At 40.4% G+C, this 15,183-nt stretch overlaps 1 long non-coding RNA gene across 1 annotated transcript; it reads left to right on the forward strand.

Moving 5' to 3' along the window:
* Positions 1 to 3,536: 3,536 nt before the first annotated feature.
* Positions 3,537 to 4,025, forward strand: LOC309497296. Its single transcript, XR_014205473.1, has 2 exons — positions 3,537 to 3,692; positions 3,727 to 4,025. It is a non-coding gene; the product is annotated as an uncharacterized lncRNA (long non-coding RNA).
* The last annotated feature ends 11,158 nt before the right edge of the window (positions 4,026 to 15,183 follow it).

Raw genomic sequence — 15,183 nt, forward strand, 5'->3', positions numbered from 1 at the left:
TTTGGTCTGCCCAGATCAAGAATATGATGAATTGGTTTCTTAATAGAACGGATTCACGGTGGGTAGGAAATGAGTCTTCGAGATGTTTCCCAAACTTGTTATGTACTTTACCATTTATTTACAGTGTACATAAAATCAAATCAGTGTCCAATATTTATACGGTTCCAAACACTCTCCTGGCTTGGAAAGATGTTTTGGAGTATTTGAATATTCCATATATTTTATCTTTAAAATCTCCTATTTCATCCAATCCTGATCTACCCCCTGCTATTCAAAACATTGGTCTTCGATCATGGAGACTGAGGGGAATTTGGGAGCTTGACCAGTTATTTGACAAAGGCAATCTGAAATCATTTCAGTTATTAAAACAGCAATTTAATTTACACAATAACGATTTCTACAAATTCTTGCAACTAAGACATTTTCTGGAATCACTTTTAAAGGATGATAGAATACGTTTTGATCTTTCTGATATAGAAAAACAATTGTATTCTTCAATTTCCCTCAAAAGGAAGATTTCTGTTTTTTATAATATGTTATCTAATGTCGGGCCTTCCTCCTTTCACCCTCTGAAATCGATATGGGAAAAAGACTTTGAGACAAATTTCAGTGATGAGGCGTGGCAATCGATCTGCACCGGTGTCTTTTTTAGAGGGGCTTCAATATTGAATCACGAGCAAAACTTTAAGTTAATTTATAGGACTTATTTAACACCGGTTCGTCTCCATAAGATTTTTCCTAATGTTTCCCAATTTTGTTTCAAGTGTAAGTCTAATATTGGCACAGTGATGCATATGTTTTGGAGCTGTGACATGATCAAGGTGTACTGGAAAGAAATCCATAAAATTGTTCAGAGGATTACTGGTAAATCTTTTGCTCTATCCCCGAGTATCTATCTCCTGAATTATAAAGCGGAATTACACCTCAATCATGATCTAGAATGTGTTTTACATCTTTGTACCTACTTAGCGAGAAAATGTATACTCCTGTTGTGGTCCACTCCTCATGTCCCTTCTTTTAATATGTGGATGAATCAAATTGCTATTTTCCTCCCTTTAGAAAAGCTAACTTGTGACTTACGCCGGAGGTCTAATGATTTCTGGCGTATTTGGTCCTGTAGAAATGAGTGAGGAGTCCATGAATCCAAGCCAGATGTGTTTATTATACACTCTAAAAACTCCTGGGTTATTTCTTCAACCCATTTTCTGGGTTATTTGTGTTGGGTTAAAATTATGGGTTATTTTTTCAGAGAGTAACCATTTTCTGGGTTATAGGGCTAATATTTTGACCCAATTCATGGGTTGTTTGGGTTTCTGGGTTATTTTTCAAAGAGTAACCCATGTTCTGGGTTATAGGGTTGGCTTTCTCTCTCTCTCTCTCGCAGTTGTTCTGGAATTTTCTCACAACAGTCGTTTGAAATAACCGTCGCTTCGCGCTCGATCCGTTTTGGCCTGTGCTTCATCGGTGCAACTTCATCTATATTCAAGGTAAGAGAGTATTTTCAGTGTTGATGTAATGTTAACTTTTCTGTGTCCATGTCCCTGTTGCTAGTTTAGCACCATTTGCTAAAAAAAAAAAAATACGTTGCTACGTTGAGACTAGCGTTAGCCGTGGTAATTCTGTGGTTGGCATGTAGCCGCGGCTATCACGACAACATCTAGGTCTAGGACAACTCGAGGTAACGTTATCGCACAAGCGGACGCGATTTTGAACACGGTCCTGAGCCGTTGCTGGGTGCCGCGGACAGACCGCCGGTGTGTGTGTGTGTGTCCGTTACACTCATAGAGAATAATGTGTTCGAATTTTAAAGACGCGGCGCTGCGCTTCGCGTCCGGTGTGCGAGCCCCTTGAGAGAGTGCACGTCCGGTGAGCGATACCTCGAGTTGTCCTAGCTGCGGCTACAGAGCGACGAGGCAACACAATAGTTGAGTTATGTTTACCAGCTGTGCCGTGCTTATCATATTATACAGTGCTCTACTGGCTGAAGTAGTGAGAGTTAAAGAAGCGGGTCAAGTCTTCAAATTGTTGCTAACCTCTATATTGCTATGTTTTCTCCACAGTTTTGTCGCTGATAAGCTAACTGAGTGGCAGCTGTCTGAGCTGACAGAGGTGAGCATTTTACTCTTATTGCCCTTATATCATCTCTCTATACCTACATTTTTTTTTTTAATAAGAATGTGTCAGTGCAAGATTTTGTGAAAGTCACAACTTCTTCGACAGTGGGGTATGTACAGTGGTGTAGTCTAGTTTTTTGTAGTGAGTATACTCTAATACCCCCCCCCCGCACGCCGCATGCCGCATGCCGCATACTCACCCATCCCAGAGCGTCACCCCATAAGCACCACCACACTCACTATGCATACAGTATGCATCGACATATAATTGAGAGCATTATGAAATACTAAGTGTTATCAACATGTCAATTTATTATAAGCAACACAAGACTTTTACAGCCAATGACATTTACAGCTGGGGAGGCTGGACTGATTTTCTACTGTTTAGTGTTAATCACCATCTAACTCAGTCAGTTAAGAGCTACCTTTAGCCTTAGATGTTATATGAATAATGGTCCCTGAAGCACAGGTTTTATCAGCTGACAATTAAAAAAAAAAAAAAAATTTTTTTAAACATTATAGGCACAAATACAAATTTACTTTTAGAAATGGTGTTTTTGAAAAAAAAAAGTGTTATTTTAAAATACATTTTACTGTGCAATTTCTTTATAATTAATTTGAGTTAGACCGAACTTTTATTTTGGTGGGTTGTAGACATTTGAGTTTCTGTGTGTTTTAATAAACTATTATTATTATTATTATTATTATTATTATTATTAGGCCTGAAGTATACTCCTGAAATATGCAATAGTAATATATTTCTGTTATAATTTCTTCAAGTTACACCGAACTTTTATTTTGACAGGTTGTCGTAAAGACATAACAGTTTCTGTGTGTATATGAAACGAATGAATGACGATAGTTTTAACAAATGAAATGGTGAAATTCTCGTCAAGTGACTCTCATAGCAGCTCTGCGATGAAATGCACATGTGTAGCTGTAGCCTACATCATTCATGTCTCAATACAGTGAAACGCTGAAAACACCACGAGCGTGAGTCACTCGTGCTTCTCTGTGTGTGTGTGTGTGGGTGTGTAGTGGATCACACATTGAGCGCTCATTCCCAGAGACGCGTAGAACAATTGCAGTCTCTTTTAGCTTTAATATTCATAGACACTAGTCCATATCGAGATTTGATTCATTGTACAGCCCTACTTTTGATTTATTCATTCAAAAATAGCCAAAATCCGTGACGTTCTGCCCTATAGCAAGTTCCATTTGTGACTGGATTCCGCGATTCGATCCGTGTCGCTTCGCAAACACAGACGGGGTGAATTTATGAATGAAAGTGAAAGTTCTGACACAAAACGAAGTTGTTACGTATCCTCACGCTTTTTTAAGTGGGTATACGCAAATCCTTGGCCTTTTCTAGTGGGTATACGGCGTATACCTGCGTATCACGTAGACTACACCACTGGGTATGTACAACCCTAAAAGATTATTGTGCCTTGTCTTTAAGCTGTTATGCATAAGAATGGGCTGTCATTACACTTTTTAATGAAAGAAAATATGGCATTCACACAAAATGGGTAATGTTAATGCTGCAAAAGAACCACATTAGTTAACTAGCAATTTGGGGCACGTAAAAAAAAAAAAAAAAAAAAAAAAAAAGCCACTGCATTACCTTAAAAGTGATTATTTGTTAGCTTGATAATGAAAGAGTGTCTGGTGAGTGGTTCACAATTGTCTCGACTTATTAACAATACTCATATTGTCTTGTTTTCTGTCTTTCAGATAGATGAGGAGGCATTTCTTCTCTTTGATGAGGACACTATCAAAAATCTTGTCCCCAAAGTTGGCCCCAGGCTTAAATTCCTGAGGCTCTTCTGAGAATTGTTGTTTATTTTTCTATTTTTTATTTCTAATATTGTTATTACAGTGTGACCTAAAATAAATATGAAAATAAACATGTCCAAGTGTGTGTTTTTTCTTATAGATTTTTATTTAATGCAATAAAAACGTAAACGTGCTTGAAGTGTGTAATATAATGTAAAACAAAGTTTTATTTTCTGAAATAAGGCATACTGGGATAGTGACCCAAGTTAGGTTATTTTTGACCCAACTTCTGGGTTAAAAAGGGACCAACTAATTTTTGGGTTATTTCTACCCAGATGTTGGGTTTTTTAAACCCAACATTTTGGTCAGGTATTTAACCCATTGTAACAACAATGCCTCTAGTTTAGGGAATTTATTAGCTCAAATGAGAGATAATATTCATAAGATATGAATATGCATTATGCCGTTTACACAAATCGAATTATTCCAAAAAGGGAATAGGTCAGACCTCAACGTATATCAATAATTTCCACGATTACTCGTAGAATTTACTGATATAAGTAGATAGAATTATATTTTAATTGGGGGAATTTAGATAGAGGTTAATTCTCATTTATCATACAACCATCCGTCCGGCAGATCGGATGCACGATTTCTGAACAGAAACCTATTGTCTCCAACACGACAAATAATTTTCCTGTGGCCACAAAGGAATGATTATTTTCGTGTCTTAGACAACTTAGATTGTTGGATAGTAAATTAAAGGGTAGAGCTGGGTAGGCGATCACACTTTCAGGGATTTCAGTAATGAAACAATATGAGACAGATTCAATTCACAAAGATTATAGGATTTTAATCAAACAACTAAGATTACAGGTACTATTTCAATCACGCAAGAGTAAATATGCATAACAAACAAATAATATAAACGATCGCAAATAAAACATAAAATAAAACAAAATATATGAGAGGGAAAGAGAAAATGAGAGAGTTTAAAGGAGAGAGTTTAAAGGAGAGAGTTTAAGGTGTGTGTGTAAGATGGTAGCGTGAAAAGGTAGGTGTGTGTGGGTTTTAAAGCACGTGCGTATGTTTTCCTAGGAACGCGTGCGTGTATGTGTGTGCGTGTTGGTTTGAGAGCACGTGTGGGTGTAAGGGTGTGTGTGTGAGGATAAGTGTGTGCGTAAAGAATGAATGAGAGAGTTTAAAGAAAGGCACAGACAGTTTACAACATTCCTTCACACCGAGACCCCAACAGTTTCTAGTAATTATTAGACAACTTAAACAGCATTTCTTTCAGATTGCGAATTTAAGAATGGAAGGTTTTTACTTTACTTGTCCTCGCTTATTTAGGCCCTCGTTTCGTGCGTCTGTGGTGTGTAAAGGAGCCTGGAACACGTGGTCTGGTGCGTCGTCAAGGCGGAGCTCGTTGCGATGGTAACTCAGAGCGTTCAACTTAGCCGAAGATGATTTAGCCTTAAGTTGGTTTTCTTTGGTTTGTAAGAAATGATCAAACTGAGGTAAACTATCAAGAAAAGAAAGACTTAGAATAGAAAACGAAAATAAAAGCAAACGAAGGTTCCTTGGAAGAAGGAAGGAGGCGGGTCTCTCTCTCTCTCTGGCGAACTGCTACCAACAAGGAGAGATCTGGCGCCGTGTTTTGAAGTCGCTAACACCACGCCTTCTAGCGTGCGTGACCCAGTCGTCTGGGAGGACGATTGTGGCCACCTCCTTACGTTTTGCAAAGGTCCACACCTTCTTCCGACTATGTATTAAACTAATAAATTCGGTTATAACCCTTGATAGCCCGGGATTAATGAAAGAAAGCATAATTTTACACATTGAGTTAAGGATTCAACACCGTAGGTTCTTCCTGAACCCAATGGTACCGCGAATCATGATTCTGTGATCTGAGGATACCTAGATACACGATTTCTCGTGGTTACAGGCGCATCACATTAATTACATCCCACTAAAGCTTCATAGGTATATCAGCGTGGTTACAGGGATCATACACACATCAAGAAATATATTTTAAACATTTTACAAGGTAACATTGTATGAGAGAGAGTCTCTGTGTGAGTGTGTGTGACCCAGGCTGAGAGTTCACAACCGCGCGCTGAACTTTTGTCCTCGAGCCGCGGGGTTGAGAGGCTATGTGTGTGCGTTTTTAGAAATGATGCAATTAACATGGTTTGGACATTTGTTCGGATAGAGTCTTGTTGTTCTGAAGTGTAAATCAGTGTCTTAGAGATCCCTAGGGGGTTCTTTCGAGATTGCTCTATTGGTCAGCGGATGTTCACCAAACAGTAAAACAGAGGGTTTTGTTGATTCAGCAGTAAGAGATCTGTGTTTTCAGATAGGCAGTCAATGAGTTACGCGTTGGTCGGCGCCATTTGGTCTGCACGTCCTGCGCGGCGAGGATTTAAGACAATGGAGGTGTCTGTAAATGGGGATTCCAGTAAGTTGATTAGGTCCCAGACTAGAGAAGGGGTTTGATCACAGGGTAATCTCAGTAATTTAATCAATAGAGAGAGAGCTGGCAATCTGATCATCTTCTTTGCGCTACACCATAATTTGGGTCAAAAAGCATAACCCAATTTTCTGAGTTGAAATAACCCATAAATTAGTTGGTCCCTTTTTAACCCAGGAGTTGGATCAAAAATAACCCATTATGGGTTATTTTTGACCCAGGAGTTTTTAGAGTGTATAAACTTCTGTTGTGTATAATCAACTTATACGGCCACAGGCAGCATGCTAAACTAGCAACTACAACTCGGCGGGGGGGGGGGGGGTGACACGAGCGCGGGCAGAACTAATGCGCATGCGCGCTTCCTCCAGTACGGTAACTCATAGTGTCCATACAGTATGCAAACACGATCATTCACCAGAATGATCTACATCCCCTTTCTTTAGTTTGTGCTTTCTACGGCAAACTGAATAAAAGGCTAGGCATTAACTTACAACACTATGACAGTTGAATTTTGTATGTTGTGAAATTGTACTTTGTAAAGTAAACTGTATATATGACTCTGGGTCAATACGAATTAGCTCAAGGATATAGGGAATTTGGAATTATTAATAATCATAACTCATGGTCATAATTCATAAATCGCATATACATTTACTTTATCAATTATCGAGATTACCTTGTTCTGTAACTGGTCTAGTCATCAGTCATTCGTCCAGCGAATAAGTGTAAGATTATCACAGTCAAGAAGGGGTATCCCGTTTACAAACTCCAAGAAAATGTATCTTCTGGCCGTGAACATAAAACTTTCTGGGTTTATGAATTAAAACTACTCAAAGTAGTCTATAATATCGAACGTGTAGCTTAGATCTTTTGGCATTTTCATTGACTTTGTAAAGATGGATTTTCAAATACAGAGACAGTCAAAGTATGAATAAGTTTTAATAAATGTCAAGACTAGTTATTACATAAGCTACAACTATAAACATACGTAAACATGCAAACAATAAAACAAACAAACATTTAAACAAACAAGAACATAAGAAATAACGTGATCAGAGTGAATGAAATGAAAGAGAGAAAATAAAGTGAGAGAGAGAGAGAAAGTAGAGTGAGAGAGAGTCAGAGAATTGAAGAAGAGCCTGGCAACTTATTACAAACAAAGAACCCTTTTGAGAGACACCTAGATTCAGCTTTAAAATATGTCAGATTATATACTTGCAGTTTGATGCACTCTTTTGTGGAGCTGAGAAAAAGGAATATGTGTGTGTTCCTTTTAGAGCGGAGATGCGTGTCCTGGTCTTCTTCCGGAGTTGTGTAGCGGGAAGATTTGAAGGTTCACTTGAGCGTACGTTACCGAGAATGATTCAGGCTAAGTTCATTCAGCTCGTGAATGAACAGAGGCGAATAGGAAAACGAAACTAGACTATAGAAAACATAAAAAGAAATAAAAGAGAAGAGAAGCAGGCCGAAGCCGGTCCGGACTTGGGTTTCCAGAGTTTCCGAAGGAGGGAGAAGAGAGTTGAGAGTTGAGAGAGTTTGGACTTTTTATTAGTGTCCCGTGTACGCCTCCTTTGCGTGGAGGACGAATCATCTTAGAGCATTTCGAACGGGAAGATCTTTTCTTTGTCTTGTCAGGACAACTAATCTGCATGGTTTATGATGGTATGAATTTTCGTCATTTCTACCCAGAAAGATTGTACACACAGAAGATTACATTTTACTTTAATCTCGCATGTGTGAGTGTTTCAGTCAAAACACGACGGTTAACCAGATACCAAGGATGACAGATAAAACATTTAAGGATACACAATTACACTCAAAAACCCGATTATAGGCATTTTACATTTGATTAACACATAATAAAATTGTAGATACTTCCATTGTGACATGTGAAGACATCTAAGCACCAAAAGGAATATATTTAAAATATTTAGCGGTACTTTTCTCTGAAAAGTTCCATGGATGGTGTCTGTGTGTGTAATGTGTGTTTTGGAATGTGTGTGCGTTGGAATGTTGCGCCCCCGTTGTCTCCCTTGCATAGGGCTGGATGAGCTTCGTGGTCAAATTTTATGACCTGCCAATGAGATCGGGTTACGGGATGCGATTCTACTGGGAGCACATTCTTCAAAAATACATTTCAGAGGCAAACACTCGAAGATCATAACTATATGATCAAAACAACATTAATCACACATACATACAGGAAGTTCAGATACAAGTCTGAGTTACATACATTAAAAGGATATTAAGTTAAACACAAAGGATGTTTGTGTGTGTGTGTGTGTATGTACGTGTGTGTGTCATTCAGAATTCAGGCTGCTTTTGTGAACTCTTGTCCTTTCCCCCACCCTTTCGGGGGGGTTCAGGATGTGAGTCCCGTGAGTTGGCGAGATTTGAATCAAGGGACTAGGTCGACCCTTTTGCTCAACGCTCGGCTTGTTATAAATGTGTCATGTGCCAGGGAGGCCCTAGCCCGAGCGGCGCCCCCGCTGGTCAACATGCCCAAAGGGGGTCGTAAACAGAATGCTCTTTGTTTACTCAAGAAGAAACGAGCTGTGTTTTGCAAATCAGGATTCGCTAATTCAGAACATCTGGCCGGATGCCAAGTCAGTGTCGCTACAACTTTTAACATTCAAAACATTTCAACATTCAAATGTGAATTCAGTGCATTGATGAGTGGTAACTGAAAACATTTTCACTAGAACATTGTTTTTTGTTTTTTTTACACAACATGGCTATGGCCAGAACTATAAAGTCCCATATAGAGCCTACTGCAGAATTATATATATTTTTCTTCTTTAAATGTCTTTGGTTTGCAGTCCATAACAGCAAAATATTCATTGTTCATATTTTGGATTAGGCCTACAGACGCGACCCGAGCGTGTCACGTACAGTATGTTACCTGGTGATACCTTCGTTGGAGACTGAACAGCAGGCCTCTGCTGCACACTGGTGGGCCTATAGGTGCTACCTGGGTCTCTCGAGGTGTGTGTGGTGTGTATGGGGGACTGACTGGTGCAGCTGGATCGGCACACTGACAATCAAGGTCTGCAGGGTCGACCTGTCGTGGTGGTGGCTCAGCGACGGGGAGGATGTGGCGGCGATTTCTCCTGTAGGTCCCTCCGTAGGACTCGATGATGTAGGAGCGTGGTTCCTCGCACACTTCCTTCACGGTGCCCAAGTTGTCGTGTCCCTTGATGGTCTGCATCCTAACGACTTGTCCCTCTGCAAGCGGCTGTAGTGGGCGGCTTGATTCATCATAGTAGCGCTTTTGAATGAGTCTTTTATTTTTGAGTTGGGCATTGACCCGCTTTGTGTTCTTTGGGGCTGGCTCCAGCAGTCTGGTGCTGACAGGAAGAGTCGAGCGTGTCTGTCGTGACATAAGACGTTCTGCAGGCGAGCCCAATGCTTGGTCACGGGGAATGTTCCTTATGTTAAGCAGGTTGAGATACACATCAGTCCCATCTCTGTGAGATTTTTCCATCAGTAGTTTGGCACTGCGGACTGCTCTCTCTGCCAGTCCGTTTGACTGTGGATACCCCGGGCTGCTGGTAATGTGGGTGAAGTCCCACTGCTCGGCGAAATCCTTGAAACGTTGGCTTGTGTATTACCTCGCATTATCACTGATGAGGGTGTGAGGTGTTCCATGGACAGAAAAGTGCCTTTTCAGCTTTGTGATCACAGCTGCTGAAGTTGTGTCACGGAGAAGGTCGATTTCATACCACCCTGAGTACGAGTCTACCAGCACGTGGTACTGTTGTCCGTGCTACTCAAACATTTCAGTAGCCACTGCAGACCATGGCAGCGCTGGAACTGGATGTGGCTGTAAAGGTTCCTTTTGCTGATGTGGTCTGGTGCTATTATACCCCTTTTCCACCAAAAAAGAACTGGTTCGGAACTGGTGCTGGTTCAAAGTTGGTTCAACTTGCGAACCTTCTTAGAACCTGTTTGTTTTTCCACTGACTAGAGAGCCCAGCGAACGGCGTCATCACTGTATACGTTGCCATAGGCTACGTCTTAAGGGGGTGTACACCACCTGAAAATCCAATAACATCAGCAATTTTCTGATTTCTGTAAATGAATATAAAACTTGCAGCACAGGGTGAAGTCAGTATACATTAACTACGATATGAGACACATGCAAATTTAATATAAAACTTTGTAACGTCGGTTAAATGGCGCTCTGTTGCGCGGCAGGATTTTGAACACGGTCCTGAGCCGTTGCTGGGCGCTCCGGACAGACGCCGAAAGGCACCGCCGGTGTGTGTACACTTCTAGAGAATAATGCGTTCGAATTTAAAAGACGCGGCGCGTCGCTGAGCTGAGCTGCGCGTCCGGTGTGCGACCCCCTTTAGCTTTCCTAGAAACACTTGCGCCAAATTCAAACATAACAATTACAATGGCGGAATACATCGTCTTTCTGCAAAAGTTTCTTCTTGCTTTGCGATCCTATATTGGGGTCAGAAGAAGACGTTTAGAACACATTCGTGCTGTTCGGACGGAGGTTACGTTCGAGAAGAAGTTCGACAACAACCCCGCCTCCAGCATGACGTGGTTAAAGAACGGTTCTAGTCCAGCAAAGAGTTGGTGCCACTTTGGAACCAATTTTCCTGGCCGAGAACCGGTTCTTTGGCTGTCGAAACACAAAGAACTGGTTCGCGAGTAGGCACCGGCTCCGAACCGGCACCAGCACTGCCTTGGTGGAAAAGGGGTATTACAGATGGAGCATGATATCAGTTCTTCTGCAATGTCTTTGTTCATTGACAGCCAAAAAACAGTGCTCCTGGCCCTGCGTCTGGTTGACTCTAAGCCTGGGTGACCTCTTTGTACAATATTGATGTATTCTCGGTGCAGAGAGTGCGGAATTACTGCTTTATGGCCCTTGATAACTATTCCATCTTCCACCACCAGCTCGTCTCTGTAAGGGAAGAACGAACGAATGGATGGGTGGACACTGCGTTCTTTGTCAGGCCATCCTCGTTGAATGATTGTGCTGAGAGTCTGTAGCACCTGATCCTGTGCTGTGTGGGTCCGGAGCTCCTCTAGTCTGTTAGTTGAAATGTAGCTGATGGACATCACCTCAAATGTATTGTTTGCAGCTGGGCTTTGTGAGACAGTTTTGTTTGGAGCTCGTGATAGGGTGTCAGCTCAGTGGTTCCCAAACCTGTCCTGAAGGCACCCCAACACTGCACGTTTTCTTTGTCTCCCTAATCAAACACACCTGATTCAACTCATCAGCTCATTATCACATGGGTTAATGAGCTGATGAGTTGAATCAGGTGTGTTTGATTAGGGAGACAAAGAAAATGTGCCGTGTTGGGGTGCCTTCAGGACAGGTTTGGGAACCACTGAGCTAGGTACATGTGTTTGAGTGAGGAGTCCATGAATCCAAGCCAGATGTGTTTATTATATAAACCTCTGTTGTGTATAATCAACTTATACGGCCACAGGCAACATGCTAAACTAGCAACTACAACTCGGCGGGGGGGGGATGACACGAGCGCGGGCAGAACTAATGCGCATGCGCGCTTCCTCCAGTATGGTAACTCATAGTGTCCATACAGTATGCAAACACGATCATTCACCAGAATGATCTACAGGTCCCCTCTTTGGAACTTTCTTGAGAATGAATGTTGATTGTCTTTATTTCTTCACTCTTGTTGTTTTTTTGTTGTTTTTTATTTTGTTTTTTTGCTACTACCCTTCACCCAATACTTTAACTACCAGTTGATGGATAACTGTATGTGCTGCCATGAGACACCTGTACCACGGTTTTGATATTGTAAAATTACAAAAACAATTATTTAATAATAAAAAAAAGAAAATAATAAAAAAAGAAAGTCTAAGGCCTTCAATAGCCGTACAGCAAACTCAACTGGTGCCTATTACATGTCAAACTAAGATTGCTGTGGGGACAAAAAGTAAGACTGTTAAGTTAGCACGTTTAAACATTCGCACACTTAAAAATAAATCACTTCTAGTCAACGACTTAATAACCACAAACAACCTGGACTTTATGTTTCTAAATGAAACCTGGCTAGAAGACAACTGCAGTGCAACAGTCCTCAATGAAACAGGTTCAGGTTCAGGTTCAGGTTACTTTATTGGTACCCGTAGGTAAACTAGTTTTACAGTCAAAGAGGCAGGACATCCTTAAGACATAACATGCAACACACAAAACATTAAAACATATAAAAACAGGTAATAAAAATTAAGTAAAAAACAAGGAACAGAGAACCGTACATGACCAAAGTGCTTGGCGTTTTGTGCAAATAATTTTACAGTTTGTTTAACAGAATGATTGCTGCTGGTACAAAACTGTTTTTAAATCTTGTGGTTCTGCAACCAGGAACTTTTAGCCTCCGTCCAGAGGGGAGATACTGGAATTCCCTACTCAAAGGATGCAGACTATCTTTGTTGATGGCCATAGCTAGTTGGTTTACATACAGAGTTGTGGGGTGCAACTGGAGCTCCCCAGTCAGCTTACTCTACCATTTAACAATTTGGTTTAAGCGATTCTTGTGCTTGACTGAGACACAACCGAACCATGCCACCAGGGAGAATGATATGATGGTTTCAATAAAAGACTGATAAAATAATGTCATCATTGTCTTGCCTATATTAAAATGGTGCAATTTTCTCAAACAGTATAGGCGCTGTTGCCCTTTTTTACAGACAGCCTCACAATTCTCCTGGAAATTTCATTTAGAGTCAATAATTGTCCCTAGGAATCTATAGGATTGTACTTGATCCACTAGTTGACCATTTATAGTTATTGCCTCATATCCTGGGGTTTTTCCAAAATCAATGTACATATCCTTTGTTTTGGATATGTTCAGTTGAAGGTGCGACTCCTCACACCATTGGACAAAGTCTTCAATTATTGGACCATGACCTCTATCGTTTTTATGGAGCAGACTCACTATGACGGTGTCGTCGGCATATTTAAAACAGCCCCTCCTAACTTTACTTTTATGAGTGTCTGCAGAGCTGTTAAGAGAGGTGGGGGTCTAGCTGCTCTTTTTAAAGATATCTATCAATGTAAGCAAATATCATTTGGGAATTACCCGTCTTTCGAATATCTGGGTATTGTGTTAAAAGGTGCTCCACGCATTTTACTTATCATTATTTACAGGCCTCCAAAATACTCTCCAGTCTTTGCTGAGGACTTTACAGAACTGTTATCAACAATTACCTCAGAGTTTGACTGTTGTGCCATTGCTGGAGATTTTAACATTCACATAGATAGTGCAGAAAACAATATGGCAAAAGAAATCAAAAATCTATATACACTAGATGTCGCCTTAAAGACATTCGTTCCAATGAACTGCCGTAGACAAGGCGACATCTAGTGTGTATATATCTATGCACCAGTCTGCATACACGTCAGATCAGATCACTTGGACATGGCTGTGTATAAGTGGTAAAAACTATATAAATACTGTTCGTTTTCTCACACAAACCGCTCATTTCGTGTCTTAGGCCATCAATGTGTACTTACGATGGGGAATTGTTTAATTTGGACGACGGGGAATTGTTTTAATTTGGACTCTGTGCATGCTCTTTGAGACAGTGACCATAGACCTGCATTATATGACTGACAGACAAGAACGGTTTGACCTAAAAATATCAAAATTGAAACTACTGCGGAAAAAAAGACACCTACATCTTGGATGCCCTTGAGGTAAGCTAAAACATACCAAAAATTAATTTCAAAGTGAACTATCCCTTTAAGTACAGTTTATATCAGATACTTTAAGACTTTTACTTAAGTAATATTCTAAAAGGTAACTTTCACTTCTACCAAAGTCTTTTTCTAGTACGATACTTGTACTTTTACTCAAGTATTGCTTTCTAGTACTTTATACAACACTGCTTAAAATGTCTCAGTGCGACTGGTACAAAGGTCTCATTCCCAAATAAGTAAACAAAAGGTAATAAGGTTTTTAAGAGTTTAGAGATAACTGGCACACAAAGGAAGGTGAGTCTCTAGGGAAATGGTCTCCTACTCCCAAAAGGTGTCAACTCTGAATGTAAATTCCCATTGTTAGCACATGTTTCCATGTGAAAGAAGTTTCTGTCTATATAATAAAATGCAACTCGAGGATCAGCGCGATTCTGTATCTCAGATCAGCCCGTGAATGCTGAGAGCCGCCGGGACTCTCAGCATCATGTATTTCCTAATGTCGGGTTCGCATCTCTTCTATTTATTCTAGAGCATTTGATGTTTTGTACTGATTATCTTTGAATTGATTATGTAATTGGCATGATACATTTACCTGACATAATAAATTGTAAACATTTGATTCTAATGGACTCATTATTTGCAGTAAAGAGTTAAAAGGAATAGTCAAACATTCGCTCCCATTTGATGCACAGATATCATTAAAACATTTTCATTTATGGAGTCAGATGAAATAACGAGAAAATACATATGAGAAAATGTATTAATTTAATCAAAATACTTTGCCACGAGAAAAGACAGTAACGGGCAGAGACCTTCCCCGCTGACCGGATGCCTCCATTGGGTCGATTGAGCACGGACTTACAACAGTATACTCTGTACAGTAACAGCTGTACAGTATTTTCACAATTTAATATTTTCAAATGCATTCAGTCTAATTAGAACATAGAAAAAGATGGGGCCGTTGTCCATCTGTTTCCGTTGATAAGTCTGCTATTTAGTCTCCTCTTTCATCTGCTGGTTTAATGGAGTGTCTGTGAGGGACAAGAATAGCCTCAGCAGTATTGTTAAAATCTGCTCCAAGATCATTGGAGTTCAGCTGACAGACCTGAGCTCCCTCTGGAAAAAACGGGGGCTCC

Source organism: Leuciscus leuciscus (assembly GCF_965113295.1).
Source record: "Leuciscus leuciscus genome assembly, chromosome: 4".
In the NCBI taxonomy this organism is placed as follows: domain Eukaryota; kingdom Metazoa; phylum Chordata; class Actinopteri; order Cypriniformes; family Leuciscidae; genus Leuciscus; species Leuciscus leuciscus.